The sequence below is a fragment of the Heterodontus francisci genome, chromosome 13 (assembly GCF_036365525.1).
Source record: "Heterodontus francisci isolate sHetFra1 chromosome 13, sHetFra1.hap1, whole genome shotgun sequence".
In the NCBI taxonomy this organism is placed as follows: Eukaryota; Metazoa; Chordata; class Chondrichthyes; order Heterodontiformes; family Heterodontidae; genus Heterodontus; species Heterodontus francisci.
The window spans coordinates 40,533,394-40,550,974 of NC_090383.1; positions in this window are offsets into that span (position 1 = coordinate 40,533,394).

Consider the following 17,581-nt stretch of genomic DNA (forward strand, 5'->3'; position numbering starts at 1 on the left):
AATGCTCTGCTCCTCTTCCCCCTTCCCGTATGAGCAACAGGGCCAGACACTGTGCCAGAGACCCGTACCACATTGCTTACCCCGGGTAAGTCGTCCCCCGCAAAAGTATCCAAAACGGTAAACCTGTTGTTGAGGGAAACGGCCACAGGGGATCCCTGCACTGCCTGCTGGTTCCCTTTCCTTCCCCTGACTGTAACCCATCTACCTACTTCTTTTACCTGAGGTGTGACTACCTCCCCATAACTCCTCTCAATAACCCCCTCAGCCTCCCGAATGATCCGAAGTTCATCCAGCACCAGCTCCAGTTCCCTAACGCGGTTCTCGAGGAGCTGGAGTTGGGTGCACTTCCCGCAGATGCAGTCAGCAGGGACACTCTTGGCGACACTTCCCTCCCACATTCTGCAGGAGGAACATACAACTGCCTTAACCTCCATTCCCACTATTCTAAATTCCCAACAAATCTACTGAAAAAACCAAAAAAACAAAAGTCAAAACTTGTTAGCTTAGCAATCCGACGGACATAACTTTTTAAATAAAAAGCTAACCTTATCAACACACCAGAGTCCTTTTTTTTGGTTAGAGGAGGAGGGTGGGTGGGAGACACTACACGTGTAGTGTCTCAGGTACAGCCACCGCCCAAATATATAGTTTTCACTTACCCAGCAGTCCCCTGGTCCTCCGAAAACAAAAGGGAATTAACTTTTAACTTACACTGAAACTGACCTCCCAGCTGCAAGTTCGCTCCGCACCTCCGCTTCTGTCAAAGCTGCTGCAACCAAAACTAAAAGAAAATGATTTTAAACCACCCAAATATATAGTTTTTACTTTCCCAGCAGTCCCCTGGTCCTCCGAAAACAAAAGGGAATTAACTTTTAACTTACACTGAAACTGACCTCCCAGCTGCAAGTTCGCTCGGCACCTCCGCTTCTGTCAAAGCTGCTGCAACCAAAACTAAATCAGATGCTTTCATGGATCAACTATTTGGCGTGGCGTGCCGTGGCATGGCATTGCCCATCTTTGCTGTTATTAAGATTGGCACAGAATGACCACATGAAGATTCTACTAGCTGCATCGATTGCCCCCACCTGCCAGGTAATCTTTACACTCCTGCTGGTTCTGGCATCACCCACCCACACACAGGGTGACGAGAGTGCCATTGCTCCTTCACAGACACAAACGTACAATGGCGCAAAGCGGACACCATTCATGGAGGGAGGGTACGCAATACCTCCCTTCATGTCTACAGAGCTTTGCCTCCAGTGGACCCACCCCCCTCCCACCTCCCTTCAAGTATGCAGAGCTTTGCCCCCTGTATTCCCCCCACACCTCCCTTCAAGTATGTAAATTTGAGACCCCTGTAATCACCCCGCTCCCATCTTACTTCAAATATGCAGAGTTCAGACCCCTGTAAATCTGGACTTATCTTCTCTGTGAGCGAGTACTCCTGCTTCTGACGTCCCGTCAGCTTCTCAGGTTCGTGAACGGGACAGCACATGATGGCTGCCCGTTCGACGTAAAATGTGGAAGTGTGGATCGACAGGAGGTGGGATGCATAATCAGGAGAAGTAAGTAGCCTTTACATGTTATAATTGGGGTGCCACCGCAAAGTGACGGGGTGGGTGGGGGGGGGGGCACACTGAGGTCCTACCGCTACCGGTAATATGCGGCAGGGCCTTCTTGGCATCATGGGTCAAGACGGGCCTCTCCCGCAGTATTTTACAGGCCTCCCCGGCATGATCCACGATGCTGAGGGGCTGGTAAAATCCAGCCCGAAGTCTCCAGGCAAATTCAATGAACGGTCTTTAATGGATTGGCATTCAAAGCACTTTGGTTGCAGCAGGCATCACACAGTTCTTTCAACAAGGAGTATAGCATCAGGTCTATTTGGATTTTAAAATTGGTAGTCTTTCAGTGGAAACTTGACTGAGAATTCCAGCAAACACAAACAGGCAACAGAGAGTCAATCCTGAAGCAAAGACTTCTTAGAGTTTGGTAGTAAAAAGGGAATTTGCTACCTCCAACAATACAAATGTTCTTTTCCAGGGTTTTTCTCTCCTTAGGCAATACAGAACCTGAGGATAAATGTAGATTTTTCTGCTAATAGAGAGATCCTTCTTTCAGTGTCGGCCTAGTTGGGTCGGTTGGAGGAAGAGGCCCAGTGTTCTTCACACTTGCACCTACTATAGCGCAGATTGCAACACTGACCACTCTCTTATCAGCAGCAAAGTGAAGGTGCACCTCTGAAAGTTGCACAGCTCCACACAAGACAGCCTGCCACACATCAACATACCTTGCATAAGCAGCAATTCTCACGGTTGCTAGAACACATACTACCCACCAAAGCCTTAACAGGAAGCATCGATGCTGACATTGATGACGTTTGGAAGTCACTGAGCTTAATCATCTATGAAGCAGCAGAGGCATCATTTGGTAAAGGCGGAATCCTCCACAAGAGCTGATTTGAGACCTACTCAGCTGAGATGATATCTGTCATTGATGCAAAAAACAAAGCCTACATGATGCACATCATAAACCCAACAGCTAAGACACTGCATGACCTGAAAGTAGCCATGACAACCATGCAAAGGAGAAGGAGATACTGTGCAAACAAACACTGGATCAGCTTATGTCATGAAATTCAAACTGTATGTGACAAAAGAAATCTAAGAACTATGTAACGACGGGATCAAGAGGGTGCTTGGCCCTGCCATCGCCAACGTTGCTCCCCTTAAGTCGTCAGATGGTGAAGTACTCACCAACAGAAGTAAACAGATGTCCCACTGGCTGAACACAACTGTGAGCTGTACTCCTGTGAATCAGACATCTCCCAGTCTGCGCTCAATGCTCTCCCACAATTTCCTGTCATGGATGAGTTAGACGAAGAATTCTCATCACTGGAGCTTGAGAAAGTCGTAGACCGCCGAGCAAACAGAAGGGTACCGGGCAAGAACAGAATCCCAGCCGAACTGCTCAAACACAGAATGTGCCATCTATTGCCACACCTTTATGGCATCCTTCTCTGCTGGAAAGTAGGTTGTATTCCACAGGATGCCAAAATCATCAAACTATACAAAAACAAAGACGACAGAGGAGACTGCAACAATTACAGGGGCATTTCAATCCTTAGAGTCACAGGAAAGACCTTTGTTAGGATCATACTTAAAAGACTCCATTTACTCAGATCTATTGTGGATATGAGTATTGGACAGTAAAGCTTTTCCAGTGCTCAAAAATGAAATAGAATTATAATTAATAGGAATTGGAAGCTAGATTTGGCTGATGCAAAAGCTAATAAAGGAATTTTGGGGACAAACAATGGTGAAATTAATTTTCAAAGTTAATATAGTGTAGAATTTCCAAGAAGTTCAGAACTTTCCAGTGAAAGTCAGGAAAGTGTAGATAAGACTGATAAGACCCATGAGTTTTTTTTTAAAGAGAACTGCATTCAATAGTCTGGGGAGAAGAGTAACGAAAATCCCATCGGAGAGAAGAGTAACGAAAATCCCGTCGAAGAGAAGAGTCTGGATCCTACCCAAGGCATGGGACCCTGCAGGGCAAGATAGGCAAAGATCTCGAGACAGACACCCTCACTTTTATTGATCTCATGATAAGATCAGCTGAAGTCCAGAAATGGCTTACATCGAATGGTATGTGTGGCATGATATTCTCAAAGGCAATTAGGGATGTGCAATAAATGCTGGCCTAGCCAATGACACCCACATCCCATGAAAGAATAAAAAAACTTGGTAGTGTGCAGATGTAATTTCTTACATGTGAAGCAATTAACATGCAAAATGCATGGTGAACCTGCACTGAAGAACAGGTCTCAGACACACACAGCTACCTGACAACAAAACAACATGAAATGGTTAATGTGGCCAGTAGAGTGAGACAACATTATAAATTATCAAGTCATTGACACAAACACCACAGAGAAAATGACTTTACAATAATCAGGATAAATTGAACACATGGTCAGAGGGACAGTTGAAGGGCTCAGAAAATAATAATACTTAGCAAGAACTATCTACAAGATAGTTGTAGATAGGCCGAGCGCGTCTACCCTGAGGCACAGTGTGGCTTTCGTGCAGAGAGATCGACTATTGACATGCTGTTCTCCCTTCGTCAGATACAGGAGAAATGCCGTGAACAACAGATGCCCCTCTACATTGCTTTCATTGATCTCACCAAAGCCTTTGACCTCGTCAGCAGACGTGGTCTCTTCAGACTACTAGAAAAGATCGGATGTCCACCAAAGCTACTAAGTATCATCACCTCATTCCATGACAATATGAAAGGCACAATTCAACATGGTGGCTCCTCATCAGAGCCCTTTCCTATCCTGAGTGGTGTGAAACAGGGCTGTGTTCTCGCACCCACACTTTTTGGGATTTTCTTCTCCCTGCTGCTTTCACATGCGTTCAAATCCTCTGAAGAAGGAATTTTCCTCCACACAAGATCAGGGGGCAGGTTGTTCAACCTTGCCCGTCTAAGAGCGAAGTCCAAAGTACGGAAAGTCCTCATCAGAGAACTCCTCTTTGCTGACGATGCTGCTTTAACATCTCACACTGAAGAATGCCTGCAGAGTCTCATCGACAGGTTTGCGTCTGCCTGCAATGAATTTGGCCTAACCATCAGCCTCAAGAAAACGAACATCATGGGGCAGGATGTCAGAAATGCTCCATCCATCAATATTGGCGACCACGCTCTGGAAGTGGTTCAAGAGTTCACCTACCTAGGCTCAACTATCACCAGTAACCTGTCTCTAGATGCAGAAATCAACAAGCGCATGGGTAAGGCTTCCACTGCTATGTCCAGACTGGCCAAGAGAGTGTGGGAAAATGGCGCACTGACACGGAACACAAAAGTCCGAGTGTATCAGGCCTGTGTCCTCAGTACCTTGCTCTACGGCAGCGAGGCCTGGACAACGTATGCCAGCCAAGAGCGACGTCTCAATTCATTCCATCTTCGCTGCCTTCGGAGAATACTTGGCATCAGGTGGCAGGACTATATCTCCAACACAGAAGTCCTTGAAGCGGCCAACACCCCCAGCTTATACACACTACTGAGTCAGCGGCGCTTGAGATGGCTTGGCCATGTGAGCCGCATGGAAGATGGCAGGATCCCCAAAGACACATTGTACAGCGAGCTCGCCACTGGTATCAGACCCACCGGCCGTCCATGTCTCCGTTATAAAGACGTCTGCAAACGCGACATGAAATCGTGTGACATTGATCACAAGTCGTGGGAGTCAGTTGCCAGCATTCGCCAGAGCTGGCGGGCAGCCATAAAGACAGGGCTAAATTGTGGCGAGTCGAAGAGACTTAGTAGTTGGCAGGAAAAAAAGACAGAGGCGTAAGGGGAGAGCCAACTGTGCAACAGCCCCAACAAACAAATTTCTCTGCAGCACCTGTGGAAGAGCCTGTCACTCCAGAATTGGCCTTTATAGCCACTCCAGGCGCTGCTTCACAAACCACTGACCACCTCCAGGCGCGTATCCATTGTCTCTCGAGATAAGGAGGCCCAAAAGAAAGAAAGAAAGAAGAAATCTACAAGATGGATACAGATAAAGAGAGAGCTAAAGAATCTTTTAAGTCCAGGGATAATGTTACTTGAAACACCAGTACTTACAACATGCCAAGAAAGAATCAAGGAAGGAGAAGGGTTGGGTATCAGTCTAGCTGTCACTATTGCAGCCTGGAATAGAAAGGACCAGCACCTCACAGAAACACTTAGTAAAAATGATGTGGAAAAATGACTGCAGAATGCCGGAAATTCAACGGCTAGGCAAACACCAATGATGGGAGACTCTACATAATATAGACCAACACCCATGGCTCCAGACTTTGTCCATGCTTACAATATTAACCGAGGCCATAATACTATTAGTAAGAATCTTCATGCTTTGCTGTTTGAGGTGCCTTGTGCGACAAGTGCATTACAAGACATGAAGATTAGAGCTTGTGGCTTTTCTCAAATAGTAAAATAGTCAATGAGGGGTTGATAAGAATATTGTTATGAACACATGGTGTGACATGGGTGGTTCCCACTATTCAACACCCCACCTGACCTCAGCAAGTGTATTTGTATTGGGGTTTAGCCCTTTGGTGTTTTTTTATTTTTCAGCTAAACAGACAGTGACAGGTTTTCTTGTAGGTTTTAAAAATAGAAAGTCAATTGCTTATTGATCAATACGCCTTATCCCAAAATTGTTGCAACTGCATCCACTCACGCATTCGCTCACGTGCACACACACACAAGAAGAAGAAAGAGATAAAGAAGGGAAAAAGGAAGGTGGCTTTCAGTGGTGGGAAAGATTATGATAAAGCTGTTGAATTCTCTTGAGAATCAAGTTCCAGATGGATGCAGGCCTGAGATGATTGTAGATTTCTCTTTTGATTAAAGGTTCTGCTGAAGACAGTGGGTTACTTCTATCTCTACTGCTGTATAATTTAGATGTTGGATTTTTTCAGCAGGGCATGTGCTTTCTGGCTTACAGGAATGCCAGTTGTTAAATATTGCTTCTCTCCTGGATGAGTCTCTCTCTCTCTCTCTGGCTGTCTCTTTTTTTAAGGAAAAGCTGTATCTCTCACCTCCTTTTTGGATGCACTCTGGTTTCTTTCCTATGGTGATCACACAATGGCCCAGGACATGGCTACTTCACACCTCCTTTGATTCAGAAGAAGACATTCAGTTCAGGAATGTTTTAGGATAGGTGAAGGTTGGGTTCCATTAATACCTTTTAGCTTTGAAGATTTATCCTTTGTCTTTGTCAGACAATTTGAATACACAAAAAGCTAATCTCCTTTTTGTTCAGTGACCATTTTGGACTTTGTTTACCTTTTAAAATTAAGGTTATTTTTTTAAAGACAAAGTCTGTTTTTCAAAACTCTTCAGAGTTAGTCCATGATTGTTGTGTCATCGCACTTCAAATTTTGTGCATGACACGTCCCCCAAAAGGGACAAAATGAAATTCCTTGGATATCATTTTATGTTGTTGTTTTGGGGGGTTGAGAAATAGGGAAAAAAGAAACAGTCAGAAAGTTTAGTGTCACACCACTGTACACATTCATTTCATTCGTGCCTCCATCTTACAATTGTTGTGGTTGACATTATTTGTCGAAACCATTTGAGGTTCAAGTTTTTCTCATCCTCCTTTCATCATCCCAACCTCTGCATTTTTTCGGCCCCTCCCCCCAGAGCGTATAGTCCTTTTTTTGGGGTCAAAATTTCAGGAGGCGGGATCCTGTCCCTTTAAAGAATTATAGGGCCCCTGCCTCCAAGAGCAGCCAGCCAATCAGAGGGCCGGTAGCTCAGCAGTATCAACAGCGCCACCGGGAGTGGTGACCACTGCCGGTACTGCAGAGGTCCAGGTCCAGTGCTTGCACCCCAGAACACAGGTGGGTAAGGTGGGTCACCAAGGCCAGTGGTCATTTGGTCCAGGAGGATGGTTATCCCAGGGGGTACAGTTATTCCCGGTGGGGTGCCTCCATGGGCTACAAATTGCCCCCTGTGGCAGAGGCCCCCCCACTGAGGGTAAGATCCCAGCGGCGGCAGGAAGAGGCCCTTAACTGACTGTTAATAGGCCATTAAGGGCCTCAATTGGCACCTGGGTAGGAGGTTCGTGGTCAGCCTATCCCACCCCCGGGAAGATCAGAACTGGGAATCCCGGCATTGGGTTCCTTGGCGGGGCGTTCTTCTCCGATTCTCTGGATCCCCTCCCCCCTCCCCACCCCTCTCCCCCCACCCCGGCCATGAAACCTGCCTTCTGGAAAAGCATAAGATCTGGTCCGTGTTGTCAAATGGGGTTGTAATTTCTTTCACACCAGTTTGTACGGCTTTAGAAATGTTCATCTCCAGGACCATGTGGCTATTGGTGAAGCTTGTAGTATACAAATTTCTGTTACTGCCTGTTGTGAGGTTCCCTGTTTGTAGAAGCTTTCACCCCTTAACTACTGCTTCCACAAGACATGGGGTTAGCCATTCAGATGCTGGCACATTGATAGTTCTTATTTTTATGGTGATAGTGGGTGATAGATTCACATCTTCACATCTGTCTTCACCCAAGAGAATGAGGATGTAGATATGGAACTTGGAGAGAGAGACTATGAGCTTCTTGAGCAAATTGTCATAGGGAGTGACAAGGTTTTGAAAGGCTTAAAAGTGGACAAATCTCCAGGTCCGGACGATTTGTGTCCCAGGATGCTGTGGGAGGTGAGGGTGGAGATTGCAGGGGCTCTGACCCTAATTTTTAGTTCCTCTCTTGCCACAGGGGAGGTGCCAGAAGACTGGAGAACAGTTAATGTGGACCCACTATTTAAGAAAGGTTGTAGAGATAAGCCAGGGAACTACAGACCAGTGAGTCTCATGTCAGTGATAGGGAAACTATTGGAGAAAATTCTGAAGGAGACAATCTATCTCCACTTGGAGAGGCAAAATTTGATTAGGAATAGTCAGCATGGCTTTGTCAGAAGGAGGTCATGCCTAACAAATTTGATTGAATTTTTTGAGCATGTGACCAGGTGTGTAGATGAGGGTAGTGCAGTTGGTGTAGTTGACATGGATTTCAGCAAAGCCTTTGACAAGGTCCCACATGGGAGACTTATCAAGAAAGCTAATGCACATGGGATACAGGGTAACTTGATAAGGTGGATTCAAAATTGGCTTAGCTGTAGGAGACAGAAAGTGATGACAGACGGCTGTTTCAGTGACTGGAAGCCAGTGTCCAGTGGCGTACCACAGGGATCTGTGCTGGGTCCCCTATTGTTTGTCATTTATATAAACGACATAGATGACTATATGGGGGGTAGGATCAGTAAGTTCACGGATGACACAAAGATTGGCCAAGTGGTTAACAGTGAGGTGGAGTGTCTTAGGTTACAGGAAGATATAGACGGGATGGTCAAATGGGCAGAAAAGTGGCAGATGGAATTTAACGCTGAAAAGTGTGAGGTGATACATTTTGGAAGGAGTAATGTGACATGGAAGTATTCAATGAATGGCCTGACACTGGGAAGTTCCGAGGAACAAAGGGACTTTGGTGTGTTTGTCCATAGATCTCTGAAGGCAGAAGGGCAGGTTAATAGGGTGGTGAAAAAGGCAGATGGGACACTTGCCTTTATCAATCGAGGCATAGATTACAAAGGCAGGGAGGTCATGTTAGAGTTGTACAGAACTTTGGTAAGGCCACAGCTGGAGTACTGTGTGCAATTCTGGTCGCCACATTATAGGAAGGATGTGATTGCACTGGAGGGGGTGCAGAGACGATTCACTAGGGGATGTTGCCTGGGATGGAACATTTAAGCTATGAAGAGAGGTTGGATAGGCTTGGGTTGTTTTCGCTGGAGCAGAGAAGACTGAGGGGTGACCTGATCGAGGTGTACAAGATTATGAGGGGCATGGACAGGGTGGATAGGGAGCAGCTGTTCCCCTTAGTTGAAGGGTCAGTTACAAGGGGTCACAAGTTTAAGGTGAGGGAAGGAAGGTTTAAGGGGGATTTGAGGAAGAACTTTTTTACCCAGAGGGTGGTGACGCTCTGGAATGCCCTGCCTGGGAGGGTGGTAGAGGCGGGTTGCCTCACATCCATTAAAAAGTACCTGGATGAGCACTTGGCACATCATAACATTCATGGCTATGGGCAAAGTGCTGGCAAATGTGATGAGGTAGACAGGTCAGGTGCCTTTAATGCATCGCTGCAGACTCGATGGGCCGAAGGGCCTCTTCTGCACAGTATTATTCTGTGATTCTGTGCTTGATGGCCGGCACAGACGCGATCGGCCGAAGGACCTGTTTCTGTGCTGTATAACTTTCTATGACTACATTGTTTTTTTAGCCCCTGCAAGGGGCTGGGATTTCTTCCTTCCCCTTGTTCTTGCTGAGATATGCCTATAAATTGTTGGGTTTGATAGTTTTGGATTTGGAACCTGATCGGGTGATTCTTCAGTGGCCTCACTTTTAGTTTTCTTGTGATTTTCACAAGTGTAATTCACTCTTATGTACGTTACCTTCCTTTGCCCTTTTACTTCAGGGATAGGTGTTTCCCTGATCTGCCCCATGTCCTCTGGGACTCTGCTGCTCCCCAGGTGGTTCCCCAGCTTCCATTGCACTTCCTTGTGACATTTCAACTAGGTGAGGCATCTCCCTCACACTTGGCTTTCCTGTTTGGGAACTTTCCTCCTCCCTATTTAAAACTTTAAAAAAGTTTTCAGGTAACCATATCTCAGTTGATTTTCTTTCAGCTTTTGCGGTTATTATCTTAGCTTCTTTCAATCTTTTTTTGGCTCTACCTGGGCCCTTTTAAATTCTTCTGGCTCTATTGACCCTTGTGCGACTTCCAGAGCCCTCTGCAGTTGTGCAGAGATTTGTTTTCTCCCTTCAGTTTCTCCAGTCTCTGTGGACTGCTTTGTACTCTCTGGGTACAATACTGTGCTTCCTGCCAAGTCTTTGGCCAGTAATAGGTTTACCCCCTGCATGGGTAAGCTCAAAATGATTCTGACTGTCACTACTCCAGTGACCAACTTCCTCTGCAGGCAAATTTTAACAAAGGGAACTTTCAAACATTTGCCAGTAAGCCCTTTTACTAATACCATGCTATTTGTTCTGCTTTCTGGTGGCATTTCTGTCAGTTTGGATGCCAGTAGGGTTTGAAAACAACCAGTATCCCTGAAGATGGTTAGATCCTTGTCTGGTGCCTGGGACACAAAAGAGTAATTTTGCCTTTGTGCAAAAAGTTTTAATATGTGCTTCACTCTTGCATTATAATAAAACACAGGCTTATCAATTACAAAGCCACAGACACAGGCTTGACTGCAACACCTCCTGCTGGTTTTTGGCACACCAACAACTGGCCTGGACATGCCCAGATTTGTCACATTGGAAACATGTCGGGCAGACTCCTACTGGTTTATCCCTTCAGTTCCTTTTTTTATAAGTTGGAGACTGGTTGGGTTTTCCTTCCCTGCTCTCCTTGTCTCTCATGCCTATTTTGCATCCTTTGTATCCCTGCTATCTCTCCCTAGCTTGTATGAGTTACTAGACCCAAATTTATTTGGAGTTAGAGATTTGTGAATTAATTCATAGTCATCGGCCATTTTAGCTGCTTCCCTTACTCTTCTGACTCTTTCTTCTTTGATGCGGGCTCTTACACTACGTGGGATGCTATTTTTAAACTTTTTCAGCAACATCAAATTTTCATATGAGGGTTCTATCTTGAGAGAATCTATCCAACAATCAACAGCCATATTCTTTCAAATTCATCATAAGTCTGTGTGGGTCTTTTCCAGGTGTGTCAGAATTTCTGTCCATACGCTTCTGGTACCAGCTCATGTTCATTTAGAATTACAGTTTTAATTCGCTCATAAGCAGAGGAACTTTATTTTGATAACAGGGAAAACATTCACAAGCCCTGCCCACAAACCCACCTTTTAAGAGGAGAGTCCAAAATTCTTTCAGCCATGTAAGCCTGGTAGCTATTTTCTCAAATGAGATAAAATATGACTCAACCTCCTCCTCATTACATTTTGGTACTAGTCTTGAGTATCTCAGCACATCAAAGTTTTGCTCTGAACTGGGGGGTAATGTCTGAATGGCTGGCAGCATTTTAATTTTGGGTTTACGGCCTCTGTAACGGAAAACCTTCTTGCTGCTTCCTCTCTTTGCATCTCCCTTTCCTCTTTTTTCTTCTGAAATTGCATCTCTTCCCTTTTCAACTGTATCTCTCCCTTTCCTCTTTTTCCTTCTGAAGATCCATTTCTTTCTTTTTCATCTGTCACTGTATTTTAGCTAATTTTTTTTCAGACTCTAATACTACGCTTTCTTCTTCTTGTTCAGGGGTAAGTTTAAAATGGTTGACTAGACTTTTCACCAGTTCAGAATCTTTTGCTTTTTGTCTGAAACTGATTCCCACCTCTGTAGCTAAGCGTTTTCAATCTCCAACACTTAATTTGTTTGACTTATCATGGGATATCTCACCGCACTCTACAAACTCCTTAGCATTAAATGTGAACATCTGTTTTGTTTCTCGCACTGTTGAGACAATACAGAATAACAAAGAAAACTGTTTATTATTCCACAATTTTGTCGGTCAATTTTCCTCCTGTTTTCCAAATCTCTTATTTATCTGGCAGTTCAGATCCTGGCTTCAAGCCCCCAATTTTTTACATCCACCTGGTGTGACAATGGTGGATCCCAAAGTTAAACCTGACTGCAGCAAATGTATTTGTACTAGAGTTTAGCCCCTTTGTGTTTTATTTTTCACATAAACAGGCAGCAACAGGTTTTTTTGTAGGTTTTAAAAATAGAAAGTCAATTGTTTATTGATCAAAATGCCTTAACCTGAAATTGTCGCAACGGCATCCACTCACGCATTTGATAGTGCACAGACACACACAAGAAGATGGGATAGAGAAGGGACACTGATAGAGAAGGGAAAAAGGAAGGTTGCTTTCAGTGGGGGAAAGGTATGACTAACCTGTTGAATTCATTTGAGAATCAAGTTCTAGATGAATGCAGGCCTGATATGATTGTAGATTTCGCTTTTGTTTGAAGGTTCTGTTGAAGACGATGGGTTACTTCTAGCTCTCACTGCTGTATCATGTCAATGTCAGATTTTTTTCAGCAGGGCTTGTACTTTCTGGCTTGCTGGAATGCTTCTCTCCTGGGTGAGTCCCCCCCCTCTCTCTCTGTGGCTGTCTCTTTGTTTGAGGAAAAGCTGCTATCTCTCACCTCCTGTTAGGAGAAACTTTGGTTTATTTCCCATGGCGATTGCACAGCAGCCCAGGACATGGCTACTTCACACCTCCTTTGTTTCAGAAGAAGACATTTAATTATGGAATGTTTTAGGTTTGGTTTCGGATGGGTTCGATTAACACCTTTTGACTTTGAAGATTTGTCCTTTGTCTTTGTCAGACAGTTTGAATTCACAAAAGGCCAATCCCCTTTTTCTTCAATGGCCATTTTGGGCCATTGTTTACTTTCTAAAATAAAGGTTCATTTTTTTAAGACAAAGTCTGTTTTTCATAACTCTTCAGAATTAATCCATGATTGTTGTGTCATCGTACTTCTGGTGTGTATGGCAACACCTTCCCCTCAATTTAAGATTCTAAGATTACTAACCAGAATACTAATTGTTAAAATTTAGTTATTATAAACTAACAACTAACTTATTATCATAAAGTAACAATTAACCTTATTAGAACCCTTTTTTGTTGTATGGTAAAATGGGACAACTTAGGAAATAGGGTACAATATAGACAAGATGCCAAGGTAGAGGGATTCTGGGATTTTATGTCAAGTCTTAATAGGTCTACTTACTGTAAAATGGATGAGACCTTGAAGGCAGTCAATGCGAACAACTTCTGTAAGAATGAAATAAAGATTTGTCTCCAAATGAGATAAGGGAACCACGGAATGTAAAAGCATGGAGATACACTAGTCAACATAAAGGGCATTACTTTTGCAAATCGGAAAGGTTAGCAACAGCCACAAAATAATTTGCCAGTTCTGATGAAGGGTCACAGACTGAAATGTTAACTCTGTTTCTCTCATGCCGGACCTGCATATTATTTACAGCACATACTGTTCTCATTTCAGCCACAAAATAATTTGTTGGTTAAGGAAAGTGTGCTTGAACATGGGGCTAAAGATAATTGGGGAAAGGGAGGGATTAATTGGATAGTAGCCAGAATAAAAGATGCATTGTCTTTGTCTCTGTACAGCTGAGAGAACCTTTGAACAAACAAGACAAAAAAGAGAGTCAGAGAGAAAAAGCTTGAAGACCAAAAGCTGCTAGAGAAACTAGTCGTGCACTCTAGCTGTCCAATTCCTGACACAGGTAGTATATTCCATGTTAGTCTGTTAATCACTGCCTGAGTTTATGACTATAATTTATCTGAAAACTTAATAAACTTGTTCTTACCTTGTCTCAATAAAGTCGATTCAGAACAAAGCTTTGCTGCCAAGTATGTTCCTGCTTTAGAAGGGGGCATAAACCCCCGCTATCTTACAAACTTCATAATTTCTACAGTCACTGTGCCTATTGCATGCAGGTGTAAAGAAAAAAACTTACATTTGTAAAGCACCTTTCACGACGTCCCAAGTCACTTTACAGCCAATTAAGTATCTTTGATTTGTAGGAAATGTGACAGCCAATGTGCATACAGCAAGGTCTCACAAACAGCAATGAGATAATGAGCAGATAGTCTGTTTTAGTGCTGGTGGGTAAGGGATAAATGTTGACCATGGAGAAACTCATAGTTGTTTTGCAAATAGTGCCAAAGGATAGGACAAATGGAACCTCAGTTTAATGACTCATCCAAAAAAATGGCACCTCTGACAGGGCAGCATGGCCTCATTACTGCAATGGAGTATCAACCTAGATTACAGTGTGGGATTTGAACCCCCAGCATCCTGAATTAGAAGCAATAGTGCAACCATCAAGCTACAGCTGGCACCACTGTATACTTCACTTGGGCCACAGTTTCGGTGGAACTAGTTGGATTTCCTGTAGCAAGATGTAATTCTAACAGTCCCATTTCTTGATTGATATCAAGACGGATGGGGGCACAAGTCCAAGAATACCCTCTCAACACCTCCTTTGGAATTTCGCAACATTTAGCGAAAAGCAGGGAGATCCGGAGGAACTTGGTCTCATCTCAAGTTCTGACTGCCGTCACCTAACTTTCATCCTCGTTAATCCCTCCAGGCCAGGAATTCTGGGCTCTTTTTTATACCTTTATCGGTGGAACGGTATTTAATGTCTCTGTTGTTTTAAGCCTAATCTCGATCACCACCTTGATATCAAGTTATCCATCTATTGCATGCAATGGTTTTACTGAATGGTAGTTGATTAATAGCTTATATTATTTCTATCTACAAATATATTTTAATGTGCATTTTGATGTCAAATGTGAAAATATCACATATTTTTCTTCAAATAAAGAAATCATTTTGAAAAATGATTGAAAATGGAGAATGCCATAGAACTCTATTACCTGAAAGAATCTTTTCTCTCTTCTCAGGCTGATGTCCTTCAGCAACTTGTAATGATCACTCACTCTGTGCTGTTCTACTGCATTGCAGAATTAGAGCAGCTCCCTGGAGGGTAGTTAGAATGGATGTCATCATTTTGTGATATAATAATCCATCTAATGACCTTGCCGGCAACCTGTAGATATCAGCCCAAGTGTTAGTACTTTCTGTAATGCATGATGGGATATTAGCCTTGTTCAGAAATAAATAGTACAGTTAATCTATCTGCGTTTTTGAGTATGAGCCACCAATTCAACAGTTGTGTTTCCATCAGCTAGACTTATGCTCAAAAATTCAATAATCTCACTCGGCAAAAACTAGCTAATCAGCAGATTTCTGTGCTGATGATCATTTTCATATGCTTTCAAGTTGTGAACTGTTAAAATTCATTGCTCAATGATTCATTCACAAAAATGGGAGAAAAGCACAGTGCTAATGGAACTCTTATGTACATTCTAGTTTACTTAGAACATAGAACATAGAACATACAGCACAGAACAGGCCCTTCGGCCCACAATGTTGTGCCGATCCTTTGTCCTCTGTCAAGGACAATTTAATCTATACCCCATCATTCTCCTTTATCCATATACCTATCCAAAAGCCTTTTGAAAGTCCCTAAAGTTTCTGACTCAACAACTTCCCCGGGCAAGGCATTCCATGCCTCGACCACTCTCTGGGTAAAGAACCTTCCCCTGACATCCCCCTTATATCTCCCACCCTTCACCTTAAATTTATGACCCCTTGTAACGCTTTGCTCCACCCGGGGAAAAAGTTTCTGACTGTCTACCCTATCTATTCCCCTGATCATCTTATAAACCTCTATCATGTCACCCCTCATCCTTCTCCTTTCTAATGAGAAGAGGCCTAGAATGTTCAGCCTTTCCTCGTAAGACTTATTCTCCATTCCAGGCAACATCCTGGTAAATCTCCTCTGCACCCTCTCCAAGGCTTCCACATCCTTCCTAAAATGAGGCGACCAGAACTGCACACAGTACTCCAAATGAGGCCTTACCAAGGTCCTGTACAGCTGCATCATCACCTCACGGCTCTTAAATTCAATCCCTCTGCTAATGAACGCTAACACCCCATATGCCTTCTTCACAGCCCTATCCACTTGAGTTGCAACTTTCAATGATCTATGCACATAGACCCCAAGGTCTCTCTGCTCCTCCACATGCCCAAGAACCCTACCGTTAACCCAGTATTTTGCATTCATGTTTGTCCTTCCAAAATGGACGACCTCACACTTTTCAGGGTTAAACTCCATCTGCCACTTTTCAGCCCAGCACTGCAACCTATCCAAGTCCCTTTGCAGACGACAATAGCCCTCCTCGGTATCCACAACTCCACCAACCTTTGTATCATCTGCAAATTTACTGACCCACCCTTCGACTTCCTCATCCAAGTCGTTAATAAAAATCACAAACAGGAGAGGACCCAGAACTGATCCCTGCGGCACGCCACTGGTAACTGGGCTCCAGGCTGAGTATTTACCATCTAAGACCACTCTCTGCCTTCTATCAGTTAGCCAATTCTTAATCCAACTGGCCACATTCCCCACTATCCCATGCCTCCTGACTTTCTCCATAAGTCTACCATGGGGGACCTTATCAAATGCCTTACTAAAATCCATGTACACCACATCCACTGGTTTACCCTCATCCACTTGCTTGGTCACCTGCTCAAAGAATTCAATCAGGCTTGTGAGGCAAGACCTACCCCTCACAAAACCGTGCTGACTGTCCCGAATCAAGCAGTGTCTTTCCAGATGCTCAGAAATCCTATCCCTCAGCACCTTTTCCATCAACTTGCCTACCACCGAAGTAAGACTAACTGGCCTGTAATTCCCAGGGTTGTTCCTATTCCCTTTCTTGAACAGGGGCACAACATTTGCCACCCTCCAATCACCTGGTACCACCCCCGTCAGCAGAGAAGATGAAAAGATCATTGCCAGCGGCTCTGCAATTTCATCCCTTGCTTCCCATAACATCCTTGGATATACCCCGTCAGGCCCGGGAGACTTGTCTATCTTCAAGTTATTCAAAAACCCCAACACATCTTCCCTCCTAACGAGCACTTCCTCGAGCTTACCAGTCTGTTTCACACCGTCCTCTTCAGTAATACACCCCTTCTCATTCGTAAATACCGAAGAGAAGTACTCATTCAAAACCTCACTTATCTCTTCCGGCTCAACACACAGTCTCCCGCTATTGTCCTTGACCGGACCTACGGCCCCCCTGGTCATCCTCATATTTCTGACATACGCGTAAAAGGCCTTGGGGTTTTCTTTTATCCTACCGGCCAAGCATTTTTCATGCCCTCTCTTAGCTCTCCTAATCCCTTTCTTCAGATCCTTCCTGGCCATCTTGTATCCCTCCAGAGCTATGCCTGTGCCCTTTTTCCTCAACTTTATATACGCATCCTTCTTCTTCCTAACAAGACTCTCAACCTCTCTTGTCAACCACGGTTCCCTCACATGACCATCCCTTCCCTGTCTGACAGGGACATGCTTATCAATGGCCCCTACTATCTGCTCCTTGAAAAAGTTCCACAT